This window comes from Taudactylus pleione, unplaced genomic scaffold, assembly GCF_031769625.1.
Source record: "Taudactylus pleione unplaced genomic scaffold, aTauple2 ptg000070l, whole genome shotgun sequence".
NCBI classification, from domain to species: Eukaryota; Metazoa; Chordata; class Amphibia; order Anura; family Myobatrachidae; genus Taudactylus; species Taudactylus pleione.
The window spans coordinates 2,809,228-2,825,522 of record NW_028284472.1 but is presented as its reverse complement, the minus strand read 5'-3'; the positions used below and the strand labels follow the sequence as shown (position 1 = coordinate 2,825,522).

The following is a 16,295-nucleotide window of genomic DNA, read 5'->3' as shown; positions in this document are numbered from 1 at the left end:
ATGCTAAAACTGTGGCAGGGCATGCTGGGATATATAGTTCCACAACAGCTGGAGTGTCAAGGTTAGCCAACACTGCTCTAGGAAGAAAAAAAAGCCCAATTTATGTGATATTAGCTTTCTTTGTAAATTTTTGTAAAAAATCCAAATCCAAAGCTAGTCACCGCAGTTTGGCAAATCCAAATCCAAAAATGGTCCAGCGCACATCCCACGCCAGCACAGGGTGGAACAGCATTTTGTTAGCTGTATTAGGAGGTGGAATAAGTTCCACCTCTGTCACGGGCCATGCACAGTCCTCGCTGGCTGGCAATCAATCCACTGCTCCTTTTAGAGGAGTCACAGAGCGTCCAAGTGCTCTCCCTCCTCATGTAATGGGAACAAGATGTGTCTGTCTCATTTCCATGCAGTGGAACCTCCCTAACGGGACACTAAAGGAGTGGACGCCCCTCACACCGACCACTGCTGTGGGAACTGGACTGGAGGACTGCTATTGCAGCACTGATAGAGCCGGCTTCTCAGTGCTGTGGCCAATGCAGTTTGGTGGATGGTCAGAATGACATTGATGAAGCTGAACTATTCATTAAATATATACATAAAATGGGGTGAGTCAGTGATGGGTATGAAATTAGCTGATGCTGGACAGCTCATAGGGGATGTACTGTAGCTCAGTGGTATAGCGCATGCTTTGCATGTGTAACACCCCTATAACACAGGTAAGGCTAAGTGTGTTGTAGTAACTTATTTGCTTACCAGATACAGTTCCTGGTTCATCTGTAAGCCTTCAAAATTCTTTGATACAATTATCAAGATTGAACAATGAAGTGAAACTTATTCAATGTTGTTCGTTTTACAAAGTAGCAATTACTTATGACATAACAGTATTATTACATTAGTAACATTAGTCACATAAATTCACAAGCTTTATCCCGGAGATTTTATTTAACTGGAATACTTCTTTTCTTGTACTGTAAGCAACTGAGTTAGTCTTACACTTATACACTAGGAACCATACACTTAATACAGTAATACCGTTATCTAATTATATATAACAACACTTAACACTTAGTGAACATTTAGTCCCTGAATGTCTGGCCAAAACCCCTTGCGTTGGTGCACTTTTTAATAAACGAAGGCCTTAAGGCTATGCCACTAGAATACCTGAAGATATCTGTGAATGCTACACTGCCACTAATGCTAATTCTGTCCCTGGCGCTTGAATGCTGCTAGCCCGGGCTTGGAAACTCTTTAAGATAGCCTGTAGCTGTCCCTGAAGAAGTCTGCCTTTGCTTAAAATGAGTATACTCTAGTGGTTCTATTCGCAGGTGTTAGCAGAGAAAGTTTAACCCCATACAATACCAGGGGCGTAGTATGTATTACCACCGGACGCAGGGCCGGCGGTTCAAATCCCGACAGCGGCAGCCCGGCAAAGGTGAAAATCCTGATCGTCCCTAAGGTAAGTATCGCTAACCTAATTCCCCCCCCCTAACCCTAACCCTCCCTTAGGGGTGCCTAACCCTAACCTCCCCCCCAAGTGCCTAACCCTAATCCCCCCTCTAAGTGCCTAAACCTAATCCCCCCTTCCCCACCGCCTAAACCTAAGTCTCCTGGGGGGGTGCCTAACCCTAAACCCCCCTTCCCCTAGCCTAAACCTAACCGTGGGGGGTGCCTAACCCTAAGTCTAACATCTAACAAACCTGCTCCTTGTAGTCCAGCTGATCAGCGCTTGCAGCACCTGGGACTGCGTTCTTTCCTCGAATAAAGGCCCCCGGCTGTCAGTCACCACAGAGGGGGAAGGCTTTGGGGCAGTCCCGCCTATGCTGCTTCCTCTCCCAAGCAGCAACAGCTTCCTGAGAAGCTCCAGATGACAGCGCTCCCTCCCTGATGGCCGTTCCTCATAACCACGCTCCGGTCAGTCCAGCCTCTCACCCTGTCAGCGGCATCCGCGGCTCCCGCTGATGATCTCACAGCTGTCAGGTGAGTGCGCGGACACTGCGCTGTATCACGCTGCCTCAGGAGTTCCCCAATGGTCAGACGGACAGCTTTTTTTATATCCTCCGTCCGGGTCCCGATGCACGCACCGGCTGTGTTCCCGCTAGGCACGCGTGCTACACCACAGTCACAGGCACTATATTAAAGCATGTGGGCAAGCTGGGGTCCCCCTCAAGTCCAGTGGGGCAGTCCAGACCCCGCACCACACCACCATTAACAGTCCACGACAGGGAAACAGTTCATAATCCCGGAGGGGGAAGGAGAACATAGGCAGTCTGGCTGGCATAATATAAAGCATAGAAATGCCAGTGTCCACTACATAAATAATACACATTACAGCCCTGGGGTATCATGCACACCCAAATAAATATTAGACACATCTATCCCACATAAACCAGGCATCCCATTCCAAAAAGGGCACCCATTAGTGATACTCCCAGAATTGGGGGTATCACACATGTATAAGGCCGCCAGGGTTCAATCCCCGGCTTCTCCATGTTTTGCAAAATACAGCTTCTTACTTAACTGTATGTAAACTATCCAGAAGAGCCCAAGATAACAAGCAACCAATAAAAGTACTCTACAGTAATAGGCAAAGTTAAATATAAATCATGAAAAATCAATCATATATGATTATATTCATCATCTTCATTCCATGATTCAAAGATAAGTTCCCATTTAATGCCTATTGCCATTCTCCTACACTGAGGGAAAACATATACGGAGTAGGAAATAGATTTTTTATTTTCAGTGGGAACTGAAGGGGACTACACGAGCAAAGTTTAATAAAAGAGGGAGATAAATATTACAACAAAACTAATTGATTAAGATTGAGAGACAAGTTCAAACACTTTGTGAACAAAAACAGGATGGACATGGGCTTGGAGGGCAAGCACTTAATGATCTATCAAAGTATGGAATCATGACAACATACAAACTCCGCATAGATTGTCTGGTGAAGCCTCAGCTAGCAATGCCCAAGAGGCAGTCATAGCATGCATCCTTTGTGCCCTTCTACTAAGTTCTAACACTGATGACCAAACAGAATGTAAGAAACTCCTCTAGTTACCAACACTTGATCAATATCCACACCATTCATTACATAAAGTAGGGGATTCTGATGAAAAACCAGTCTCTGATGGAGAAGTTTAAGAGCATACCTATATTTGGAATGGGCATCTACTTGAATTCTCATTAGCCATGGAAACCGTAAAGTCCTTGAAGTCTAGCACGGTATAATGGTTATCCTTTCATCCACTAAGATGTCCCTAATAACACTGAAAAGTAGTAAATCTCTAGTGAAATGTAGAGCTGCAATCACTTGTGCATAAGATGATAGCAGCTCTTAGGGGATGTAGCTCACTGGTAGAGCGCTTGCTTCGCATGTAAGAGGCCCCGTGTTCAATTCCCGCCATCTCCAAATTTTACAAAATACAGCTTTTTACCATATGTAAACTCTCTAGTAGAGCCAAAGATAACAAGCAAACCAATAAAAGTACTCTACAGCAATAGTCAAAGTTGACTACAAATCATAAAAAATCAATCAAATATGATTATATTCATCATCATCTTCATTCCATTTTTAAAAGTAAAGTTCCCATTGAATGCATATTGCCATTCTCCGACACTGAGGGAAAACATATGGTAAGTAGGAAATAGATTTTTTATTTTCAGTGGGAACTGAAGGTGACTACCCGAGCAAAGGTTAATAAAAGAGCGAGACAAATAATATAGTAAAACTAATTGATTAAGATTGAGAGACAAGTTCAAACACTTTGTGAACAAAAAGAGGATGGACATGGGCTAGGAGGGCAAGCACTTAATGAAATTTCAAAGCATGGAATGATGACAACATATCAACTCTAGATAGATTGTCTGGTGAAGCATTAGCTAGCAATGCCCAAGAGGCAATCATAGCATGCATCCTTTGTGCCCTTCTACTAATTTCTGACACTGATGACCAAACAGAATGTAAGAAAGCCCTCTAGTTAGCATAACTTGATCAATATCCACACCATTCATTAGTAAAAGTAGGGTATTCTGATGATACACCAGTCTGTGATGGAGAACTTTAAGAGCATTCCAATGTTCGGAATGGGCATCTCCTTGCATTCTCATCAGCTATGAAAACCATAAAGTCCTTGAAGTCAAGCATGGTATAATGGTTATACTTCCATCCTCTAATATGTCCCTAATAACACTGAAAAGTAGTAAATCTCAAGGGAAATGTAAAGCTGCAATCACCTGTGCATAAAAACATAGCAGCTCATAGGGGATGTAGCTCAGTGGTAGAGCACATGCTTTGCATGTATGAGGCTCTGGATTCAATCCTCGGCATCTCCATGTTTTGCAAAATACACCTTTTTACCATATGTAAACTCTCTAGAAGAGCCAAAGATAACAAGCAAACCAATAAAAGTACACTACAGCAATAGTCAAAGTTGACTACAAATCATAAAAAATCAATCAAATATGATTATATTCATCATCGTCTTCATTCCATTTTTCAAAGTAAAGTTCCCATTGAATTCCTATTGCCATTCTCCTACACTGAGGGAAAACTTATGGTAAGTAGGAAATAGATTTTTTATTTTCAGTGGGAACTGAAGGCGACAACCCGAGCAAAGTTTAATAAAAGAGCGAGACAAATAATATAGCAAAACTAATTGATTAAGATTGAGAGACAAGTTCAAACACTTTGTGAACAAAAAGAGGATGGATATGGGCTTGGAGGGCAAGCACTTAATGAAATTTCAAAGCATGGAATGATGACAACATATCAACTCTATATAGATTGTCTGGTGAAGCATTAGCTAGCAATGCCCAAGAGGCAGTCATAGCATGCATCCTTTTTGCCCTTCTGCTAAGTTCTGACACTGATGACCAAACAGAATGTAAGACAGCCCTCTAGTTACTAAAACTTGAAAAATATCCACACCATACATTAGTAAAAGTAGGGCATTCTGATGATAAACCAGTCTCTGATGGAGAACTTTAAGAGCATTCCAATGTTTGGAATGGGCTTCTACTTGCATTCTCATCAGCCATGAAAACCATAAAGTCCTTCCACTCAAGCATGGTATAATGGTTATCCTTCCATCCTATAAGATATCCCTAATAACACTGAAAAGTAGTAAATCTCTAGTGAAATGTAGAGCTGCAATCACTTGTGCATAAGATGATAGCAGCTCTTAGGGGATGTAGCTCACTTGTAGAGCGCATGCTTCGCATGTAAGAGGCCCCGTGTTCAATTCCCGGCATCTCCAAATTTTACAAAATACAGCTTTTTACCATATGTAAACTCTCTAGTAGAGCCAAAGATAACAAGCAAACCAATAAAAGTACTCTACAGCAATACTCAAAGTTGAATACAAATCATAAAAAATCAATCAAATATGATTATATTCATCATCTTCTTCATTCTATTTTTCAAAGTTAAGTTCCCATTGAATGCCTATTGCCATTCTCCTACACTGAGGGAAAACTTATGGTAAGTAGGAAATAGATTTTTTATTTTCAGTGGGAACTGAAGGCGACAACCCGAGCAAAGTTTAATAAAAGAGTGAGACAAATAATATAGCAAAACTAATTGATTAAGATTGAGAGACAAGTTCAAACACTTTGTGAACAAAAAGAGGATGGACATGGGCTTGGAGGGCAAGCACTTAATGATATTTCAAAGCATGGAATGATGACAACATATCAACTCTACTTAGATTGTATGGTGAAGCATTAGCTAGCAGTGGCCAAGAGGCAGTCTTAGCATGCATCCTTTGTGCCCTTCTGCTAAGTTCTGACACTGATGACCAAACAGAATGTAAGACAGCCCTCTAGTTAGCAAAACTTGATCAATATCCACACCATTCATTAGTAAAAGTAGGGGATTCTGATGATAAACCAGTCTCTGATGGAGAACTTTAAGAGCATTACAATGTTCGGAATGGGCATCTTCTTGCATTCTCATCAGCCATGAATACCATAAAGTCCTTCCAGTCAAGTATGGTATAATAGTTATCCTTCCATCCTCTTTGATATCCCTAATAACACTGAAAAGTAGTAAATCTCTAGTGAAATTTAAAGCTGCAATCACTTGTGCATAAAAAAATAACAACTCATAGAGGTTGTAGCTCATTGGTAGAGCACATGCTACGCATATGTGAGGCCCCGGGTTCAAACTCCGGCATCTCAAAGTTTTGCAAAATACAGCTTTTTACCATATGTAAACTCTCTAGAAGAGCCCAAGATAACAAGCAAACCAATAAAAGTACTCTACAGCAATAGTCAGAGTTGAATACAAATCATGAAAAATCAATCAAATATGATTATATTCATCATCTTCATTCCATTTTTCAAAGTTAAGTTCCCATTGAATGCCTATTGCCATTCTCCTACACTGAGGGAAAACATATGGTAAGTAGGAAATAGATTTTTTATTTTCAGTGGGAACTGAAGGCGACTACCCGAGCAAAGTTTAATAAAAGAGCGAGACAAAGAATATAGCAAAACTAATTGATTAAGCTTGAGAGACAAGTTCAAACACTTTGTGAACAAAAAGAGGATGGACATGGGCTTGGAGGGCAAGCACTTAATGATATTTCAAAGCATGGAATGATGACAACATATCAACTCTACATAGATTGTCTGGTGAAGCATTAGCTAGCAGTGGCCAAGAGGCAGTCTTTGCATGCATCCTTTGTGCCCTTCTGCTAAGTTCTGACACTGATGACCAAACAGAATGTAAGACAGCCCTCTAGTTAGCAAAACTTGATCTATATCCACACCATTCATAAGTAAAAGTAGGGTATTCTGATGATAAACCAGTCTCTGATAGAGAACTTTAAGAGCATTCCAATGTTCGGAATGGGCATCTCCTTGCATTCTCATCAGCCATGAAAACCATAAAGTCCTTGAAGTCAAGCATGGTATAATGGTTATACTTCCATCCTCAAAGATGTCCCTAATAACACTGAAAAGTAGTAAATCTCTAGTGAAATGTAAAGCTGCAATCACTTGTGCATAAGAAAATAGCAGCTCATAGGGGATGTAGCTCAGTGGTAGAGCGCATGCTTCGCATGTATGAGGCCCCGGGTTCAATCCCTGGCATCTCCAAGTTTTACAAAATACAGCTTTTTACCATATGTAAACTCTCTAGTAGAGCCAAAGATAACAAGCAAACCAATAAAAGTACTCTACAGCAATAGTCAAAGTTGAATACAAATCATAAAAAATCAATCAAATATGATTATATTCATCATCTTCTTCATTCCATTTTTCAAAGTTAAGTTCCCATTGAATGCCTATTGCCATTCTCCTACACTGAGGGAAAAGTTATGGTAAGAAGGAAATCGATTTTTTATTTTCAGTGGGAACTGAAGGCGACAACCCGAGCAAAGTTTAATAAAAGATAAAAGATAACAAGCAAACCAATACAAGTACTCTTCAGCAATAGTCAAAGTTGAATACAAATTATAAAAAATCAATCAAATATGATTATATTCATCATCTTCTTCATTTCATTTTTCAAAGTTAAGTTCCCATTGAATGCCTATTGCCATTCTCCTACACTGAGGGAAAACATATGGTAAGTAGGAAATAGATTTTTTATTTTCAGTGGGAACTGAAGGCGACTACCCGTGCAAAGTTTAATAAAAGAGTAAGACAAATAATATAGCAAAACTAATTGATTAAGCTTGAGAGACAATTTCAAACACTTTGTGAACAAAAGAGGATGGACATGGGCTTGGAGGGCAAGCACTTAATGAAATTTCAAAGCATGGAATGATGACAACATATCAACTCTACATAGAATGTCTGGTGAAGCATTAGCTAGCAATGCCCAAGAGGCAGTCATAGCAGGCATCCTTTGTGCCCTTCTACTAAGTTCTGACACTGATGACCAAACAGAATGTAAGACAGCCCTCTAGTTAGCAAAACTTGATCAATATCCACACCATTCATTAGTAAAAGTAGGGGATTCTGATGATAAACCAGTCTCTGATGGAGAACTTTAAGAGCATTCCAATGTTTGGAATGGGCTTCCACTTGCATTCTCATCACCCATGAAAACCATAAAGTCCTTGCAGTCAATCATGGTATAATGGTTATGCTTCCATCCTCTAATATATCCCTAATAAAGCTGAAAAGTAGTAAATCTCTAGTGAAATGTAAAGCTGCAATCACTTGTGCATAAGAAAATAGCAGCTCATAGGGGATGTAGCTCAGTGGTAGAGCGCATGCTTCGCATGTATGAGGCCCCGGGTCCAATCCCCGGCATCTCCAAGTTTTACAAAATACAGCTTTTTACCATATGTAAACTCTCTAGTAGAGCCAAAGATAACAAGCAAACCAATAAAAGTACTCTACAGCAATAGTCAAAGTTGAATACAAATCATAAAAAATCAATCAAATATGATTATATTCATCATCTTCTTCATTCCATTTTTCAAAGTTAAGTTCCCATTGAATTCCTATTGCCATTCTCCTACACTGAGGCAAAACATATGGTAAGTAGGAAATAGAATTTTTATTTTCAGTGGGAACTGAAGGCGACTACCTGAGCAAAGTTTAATAAAAGAGCGAGACAAATTATATAGCAAAACTAATTGATTAAGATTGAGAGACAAGTTCAAACACTTTGTAAACAAAAAGAGGATGGACATGGGCTTGGAGGGCAAGCAGTTAATGAAATTTCAAAGCATGGAATGATGACAACATATGAACTCTACATAGATTGTCTGTTGAAGCATTAGCTAGCAATGCCCAAGAGGCAGTCATAGCATGCATCCTTTGTGCCCTTCTGCTAAGTTCTGACACTGATGACCAAACAGAATGTAAGATAGCCCTCTAGTTATCAAAACTTGATCAATATCCATACCATTCAATAGTAAAAGTAGGGGATTCTGATGATAAACCAGTCTCTGATGGAGAACTTTAAGAGCATTCCAATGTTTGGAATGGGCTTCTACTTGCATTCTCATCACCCATGAAAACCATAAAGTCTTTGCAGTTAAACATGGAATAATAGTTATGCTTCCATCCTCTAATATATCCCTAATAACACTGAAAAGTAGTAAATCTCTAGTGAAATGTAAAGCTGCAATCACTTGTGCATAAGAAAATAGCAGCTCATAGGGGATGTAGCTCAGTGGTAGAGCGCATGCTTCACATGTATGAGGCCCCGAGTTCAATCCCTAACATCTCCAAGTTTTACAAAATACAGCTTTTTAACATATGTAAACTCTCTAGTAGAGCCAAAGATAACAAGCAAACCAATAAATGTACTCTACAACAATAGTCAAAGTTGAATACAAATTATAAAAAATTTATCAAATATGATTATATTCATCATCTTCTTCATTCCATTTTTCAAAGTTAAGTTCCCATTGAATGCCTATTGCCATTCTCCTACACTGAGGGAAAACATATCGTAAGTAGGAAATAGATTTTTTATTTTCAGTGGGAACTGAAGGTGACAACCCGAGCAAAGTTTAATAAAAGAGTGAGACAAATAATATAGCAAAACTAATTGATTAAGATTGAGAGACAAGTTCAAACACTTTGTGAACAAAAAGAGGATGGACATGGGCTTGGAGGGCAAGCACTTAATGAAATTTCAAAGCATGGAATGATGACAACATATCAACTCTAGATAGATTGTCTGGTGAAGCATTAGCTAGCAATGCCCAAGAGGCAGTCATAGCATGCATCCTTTGTGCCCTTCTACTAATTTCTGACACTGATGACCAAACAGAATGTAAGAAAGCCCTCTAGTTAGCATAACTTGATCAATATCCACACCATTCATTAGTAAAAGTAGGGTATTCTGATGATACACCAGTCTGTGATGGAGAACTTTAAGAGCATTCCAATGTTCGGAATGGGCATCTCCTTGCATTCTCATCAGCTATGAAAACCATAAAGTCCTTGAAGTCAAGCATGGTATAATGGTTATTCTTCCATCCTCTAATATGTCCCTAATAACACTGAAAAGTAGTAAATCTCTAGTGAAATGTAAAGCTGCAATCACTTGTGCATAAGAAGATCACAGCCTCATAGGGGATGTATCTCAGTGGTAGAGCACATGCTTTGCATGTATGAGGCCCTGGGTTCTTTCCCCGGCATCTCGATGTTTTGCAAAATACAGCTTTTTACCATATGTAAACTCTCTAGAAGAGCCAAAGATAACAAGCAAACCAATAAAAGTACTCTACAGCAATAGTCAAAGTTGAATACAAATCATAAAAAATCAATCAAATATGATTATATTCATCATCTTCTTCATTCCATTTTTCAAAGTTAAGTTCCCATTGAATGCCTATTGCCATTCTCCTACACTGAGGGAAAAGTTATGGTAAGAAGGAAATCGATTTTTTATTTTCAGTGGGAACTGAAGGCGACTACCCGTGCAAAGTTTAATAAAAGAGTAAGACAAATAATATAGAAAAACTAATTGATTAAGCTTGAGAGACAATTTCAAACACTTTGTGAACAAAAGAGGATGGACATGGGCTTGGAGGGCAAGCACTTAATGAAATTTCAAAGCATGGAATGATGACAACATATCAACTCTACATAGATTGTTTGGTGACGCATTAGCTAGCAATGCCCAAGAGGCAGTCATAGCAGGCATCCTTTGTGCCCTTCTACTAAGTTCTGACACTGATGACCAAACAGAATGTAAGACAGCCCTCTAGTTAGCAAAACTTGATCAATATCCACACCATTCATTAGTAAAAGTAGGGGATTCTGATGATAAACCAGTCTCTGATGGAGAACTTTAAGAGCATTCCAATGTTTGGAATGGGCTTCCACTTGCATTCTCATCACCCATGAAAACCATAAAGTCCTTGCAGTCAATCATGGTATAATGGTTATGCTTCCATCCTCTAATATATCCCTAATAAAACTGAAAAGTAGTAAATCTCTAGTGAAATGTAAAGCTGCAATCACTTGTGCATAAGAAAATAGCAGCTCATAGGGGATGTAGCTCAGTGGTAGAGCGCATGCTTCGCATGTATGAGGCCCCTGGTTCAATCCCCGGCATCTCCAAGTTTTACAAAATACAGCTTTTTACCATATGTAAACTCTCTAGTAGAGCCAAAGATAACAAGCAAACCAATAAAAGTACTCTACAGCAATAGTCAAAGTTGAATACAAATCTTAAAAAATCAATCAAATATGATTATATTCATCATCTTCTTCATTCCATTTTTCAAAGTTAAGTTCCCATTGAATGCCTATTGCCATTCTCCTACACTGAGGGAAAACATATGGTAAGTAGGAAATAGATTTTTTATTTTCAGTGGGAACTGAAGGCGACTACCCGAGCAAAGTTTAATAAAAGAGCGAGACAAATATTATAGCAAAACTAATTGATTAAGATTGAGAGACAAGTTCAAACACTTTGTGAACAAAAAGAGGATGGACATGGGCTTGGAGGGCAAGCACTTAATGAAATTTCAAAGCATGGAATGATGACAACATATGAACTCTACATAGATTGTCTGTTGAAGCATTAGCTAGCAATGCCCAAGAGGCAGTCATAGCATGCATCCTTTTCTGCCCTTCTGCTAAGTTCTGACACTGATGACCAAACAGAATGTAAGATAGCCCTCTAGTTATCAAAACTTGATCAATATCCACACCATTCATTAGTAAAAGTAGGGGATTCTGATGATAAACCAGTCTCTGATGGAGAACTTTAAGAGCATTCCAATGTTTGGAATGGGCTTCTACTTGTATTCTCATCACCCATGAAAACCATAAAGTCTTTGCAGTTAAGCATGGTATAATAGTTATGCTTCCATCCTCTAATATATTCCTAATAACACTGAAAAGTAGTAAATCTCTAGTGAAATGTAAAGCTGCAATCACTTGTGCATAAGAAAATAGCAGCTCATAGGGGATGTAGCTCAGTGGTAGAGCGCATGCTTCGCATGTATGAGGCCCCGGGTCCAATCCCCGGCATCTCCAAGTTTTACAAAATACAGCTTTTTACCATATGTAAACTCTCTAGTAGAGCCAAAGATAACAAGCAAACCAATAAAAGTACTCTACAGCAACAGTCAAAGTTGATTACAAATCATAAAAAATCAATCAAATATGATTATATTCATCATCTTCTTCATTCCATTTTTCAAAGTTAAGTTCCCATTGAATTCCTATTGCCATTCTCCTACACTGAGGCAAAACATATGGTAAGTAGGAAATAGAATTTTTATTTTCAGTGGGAACTGAAGGCGACTACCTGAGCAAAGTTTAATAAAAGAGCGAGACAAATAACATAGCAAAACTAATTGATTAAGATTGAGAGACAAGATCAAACACTTTGTAAACAAAAAGAGGACGGACATGGGCTTGGAGGGCAAGCAGTTAATGAAATTTCAAAGCATGGAATGATGACAACATATGAACTCTACATAGATTGTCTGTTGAAGCATTAGCTAGCAATGCCCAAGAGGCAGTCATAGCATGCATCCTTTGTGCCCTTCTGCTAAGTTCTGACACTGATGACCAAACAGAATGTAAGATAGCCCTCTAGTTATCAAAACTTGATCAATATCCATACCATTCTATAGTAAAAGTAGGGGATTCTGATGATAAACCAGTCTGTGATGGAGAACTTTAAGAGCATTCCAATGTTCGGAATGGGCATCTCCTTGCATTCTCATCAGCTATGAAAACCATAAAGTCCTTGAAGTCAAGCATGGTATAATGGTTATTCTTCCATCCTCTAATATGTCCCTAATAACACTGAAAAGTAGTAAATCTCTAGTGAAATGTAAAGCTGCAATCACTTGTGCATAAGATGATAGTAGCTCTTAGGGGATGTAGCTCACTTGTAGAGCGCTTGCTTCGCATGTAAGAGGCCCCGTGTTCAATTCCTGGCATCTCCAAATTTTACAAAATACAGCTTTTTACCATATGTAAACTCTCTAGTAGAGCCAAAGATAACAAGCAAACCAATAAAAGTACTCTACAGCAATACTCAAAGTTGAATACAAATCATAAAAAATCAATCAAATATGATTATATTCATCATCTTCTTCATTCTGTTTTTCAAGTTAAGTTCCCATTGAATGCCTATTGCCATTCTCCTACACTGAGGGAAAACTTATGGTAAGTAAGAAATAGATTTTTTATTTTCAGTGGGAACTGAAGGCGACAACCCGAGCAAAGTTTAATAAAAGAGTGAGACAAATAATATAGCAAAACTAATTGATTAAGATTGAGAGACAAGTTCAAACACTTTGTGAACAAAAAGAGGATGGACATGGACTTAGAGGGCAAGCACTTAATGATATTTCAAAGCATGGAATGATGACAACATATCAACTCTACTTAGATTGTCTGGTGAAGCATTAGCTAGCAGTGGCCAAGAGGCAGTCTTAGCATGCATCCTTTGTGCCCTTCTGCTAAGTTCTGACACTGATGACCAAACAGAATGTAAGACAGCCCTCTAGTTAGCAAAACTTGATCAATATCCACACCATTCATTAGTAAAAGTAGGGGATTCTGATGATAAACCAGTCTCTGATGGAGAACTTTAAGAGCATTACAATGTTCGGAATGGGCATCTTCTTGCATTCTCTTCAGCCATGAATACCATAAAGTCCTTCCAGTCAAGTATGGTATAATGGTTATCCTTCCATCCTCTTTGATATCCCTAATAACACTGAAAAGTAGTAAATCTCTAGTGAAATTTAAAGCTGCAATCACTTGTGCATAAAAAAATAACAACTCATAGAGGTTGTAGCTCATTGGTAGAGCGCATGCTTTGCATATGTGAGGCCCCGGGTTCAAACTCCGGCATCTACAAGTTTTGCAAAATACAGCTTTTTACCATATGTAAACTCTCTAGAAGAGCCAAAGATAACATGCAAACCAATAAAAGTACTCTATAGCAATAGTCAAAGTTGAATACAAATCATAAAAATTAATTCAAATATGATTATATTCATCATCTTCTTCTTCCATTTTTCAAAGTTAAGTTCCCATTGAATGCCTATTGCCATTCTCCTACACTGAGGGAAAACTTATGGTAAGTAGGAATAGATTTTTTATTTTCAGTGGGAACTGAAGGAGACAACCCATCAAAGTTTAATAAAAGAGCAAGACAAATAATATAGCAAAACTAATTGATTAAAATTGAGAGACAAGTTCAAACACTTTGTGAACAAAAAGAAGATGGATATGGGCTTGGAGGGCAAGCACTTAATGAAATTTCAAAGCATGGAATGATGACAACATATTAACTCTACATAGATTGTCTGGAGAAGCATTAGCTAGCAATGCCCAAGAGGCAGTCATAGCATGCATCCTTTGTGCCCTTCTGCTAAGTTCTGACACTGATGACCAAACAGAATGAAAGACAGCCCTTTAGTTAGCAAAACTTGATCAATATCCACACCATTGATTAGTAAAAGTAGTGGATTCTGATGATAAACAAGTCTCTGATGGAGAACTTTAAGAGCATTCCAATGTTTGGAATGGGCTTCTACTTGCATTCTCATCACCCATGAAAACCATAAAGTCCTTGCAGTCTAGCATGGTATAATGGTTATGCTTCCATCCTCTAAGATATCCCTAATAACATGAAAAGTAGTAAATCTCTAGTGAAATGTAAAGCGGAAATCACTTGTGCATAAGAAAATAGCAGCTCAAATGGGATGCAGCTCAGAGGTAGAGCACAAGCTTTGCATGTGTGAGGCCCTGGGTTCAATCACCCGCATCTCAAAGTTTTGCAAAATACAGCTTTTTACCATATGTAAACTCTCTAGAAGAGCCCAAGATAACAAGAAAACCAATAAAAGTACTCTACAGCAATAGTCAGAGTTGAAGATAAATCATAAAAAATTAATCAAATATGATTATATTCATCATCTTCTTCATTCCATTTTTCAAAGTTAAGTTCCCATTGAATGCCTATTGCCATTCTCCTACACTGAGGGAAAACTTATGGTAAGTAGGAAATAGATTTTTTATTTTCAGTGGGAACTGAAGGCGACTACCCGAGCAAAGTTTAATAAAAGAGCGAGACAAATAATATAGCAAAACTAATTGATTAAGCTTGAGAGACAAGTTCAAACACTTTGTGAACAAAAAGAGGATGGACATGGGCTTGGAGAGCAAGCACTTAATGAAATTTCAAAGCATGGTATGATGACAACATATCAACTCTCCATAGATTGTCTGGTGAAGCTTTAGCTAGCAATGCCCAAGAGGCAGTCATAGCATGCATCCTTTGTGCCCTTCTACTAAGTTCTGACACTGATGACCAAACAGAATGTAAGACAGCCCTCTAGTTAGCAAAACTTGATCAATTTCCACACCATTCATTAGTAAAAGTAGTGGATTCTGATGATAAACGAGTCTCTGATGGAGAACTTTAAGAGCATTCCAATGTTCGGAATGGGCATCTACTTGCATTCTCATCACCCATGAAAACCATACAGTCCTTGAAGTCAAGCATGGTATAATGGTTATCCTTCCAACCTCTAAGATATCACTAATAACACTGAAAAGTAGTAAATCTCTAGTGAATTGTAAAGCTTCAATCACTTGTGCATCAGAAAATAGCAGCTCATAGGGGATGTATCTCAGTGGTATAGCGCATGCTTCGCTTGTGTAAGGCCCCAAGTTCAATACCCGGAATCTCTAAGTTTTACAAAATACAGCTTTTTACCATATATAAACTCTCTAGTAGAGCCAAAGAAAACAAGCAAACCAATAAAAGTACTCTACAGCAATAGTCAAAGTTGAATACAAATCATAAAAAATCAATCAAATATGATTATATTCATCATCTTCTTCATTCCAGTTTTCAAAGTTAAGTTCCCATTGAATGCCTATTGCCATTCTCCTACACTGAGGGAAAACTTATGGTAAGTAGGAAATCGATTTTTTATTTTCAGAGGGAACTGAAGGCGACAACCCAAGCAAAGTTTAATAAAAGATAAAAGATAACAAGCTAATCAATACAAATACTCTTCAGCAATAGTCGAAGTTGAATACAAATGATAAAAAATTAATCAAATAAGATTATATTCATCATCTTCTTCATTCCATTTTTCAAAGTTAAGTTCCCATTGAATGCTTATTGCCATTCTCCTACACTGAGGGAAAACATATCGTAAGTAGGAAATAGATTTTTTATTTTCAGTGGGAACTGAAGGTGACAACCCGAGCAAAGTTTAATAAAAGAGTGAGACAAATAATATAGCAAAACTAATTGATTAAGATTGAGAGACAAGTTCAAACACTTTGTGAACAAAAAGAGGATGGACATGGGCTTGGAGGGCAAGCACTTA

The 16,295-nt window shown here is 38.4% G+C and overlaps 5 non-coding genes across 5 annotated transcripts; all 5 read left to right on the top strand.

The window, feature by feature from the left end:
- Positions 1-4,257: 4,257 nt before the first annotated feature.
- Positions 4,258-4,329, top strand: TRNAA-UGC (transfer RNA alanine (anticodon UGC)). Its single transcript has one exon. It is a non-coding gene; the product is annotated as a tRNA-Ala (tRNA).
- A 2,694-nt stretch (positions 4,330-7,023) lies between these two features.
- TRNAA-CGC (transfer RNA alanine (anticodon CGC)) lies at positions 7,024-7,095 on the top strand. The gene has a single exon. It is a non-coding gene; the product is annotated as a tRNA-Ala (tRNA).
- Positions 7,096-8,193: 1,098 nt separating this feature from the next.
- Positions 8,194-8,265, top strand: TRNAA-CGC (transfer RNA alanine (anticodon CGC)). The gene has a single exon. It is a non-coding gene; the product is annotated as a tRNA-Ala (tRNA).
- Positions 8,266-10,962: 2,697 nt separating this feature from the next.
- Positions 10,963-11,034, top strand: TRNAA-CGC (transfer RNA alanine (anticodon CGC)). Its single transcript has one exon. It is a non-coding gene; the product is annotated as a tRNA-Ala (tRNA).
- An 852-nt stretch (positions 11,035-11,886) lies between these two features.
- TRNAA-CGC (transfer RNA alanine (anticodon CGC)) lies at positions 11,887-11,958 on the top strand. The gene has a single exon. It is a non-coding gene; the product is annotated as a tRNA-Ala (tRNA).
- The last annotated feature ends 4,337 nt before the right edge of the window (positions 11,959-16,295 follow it).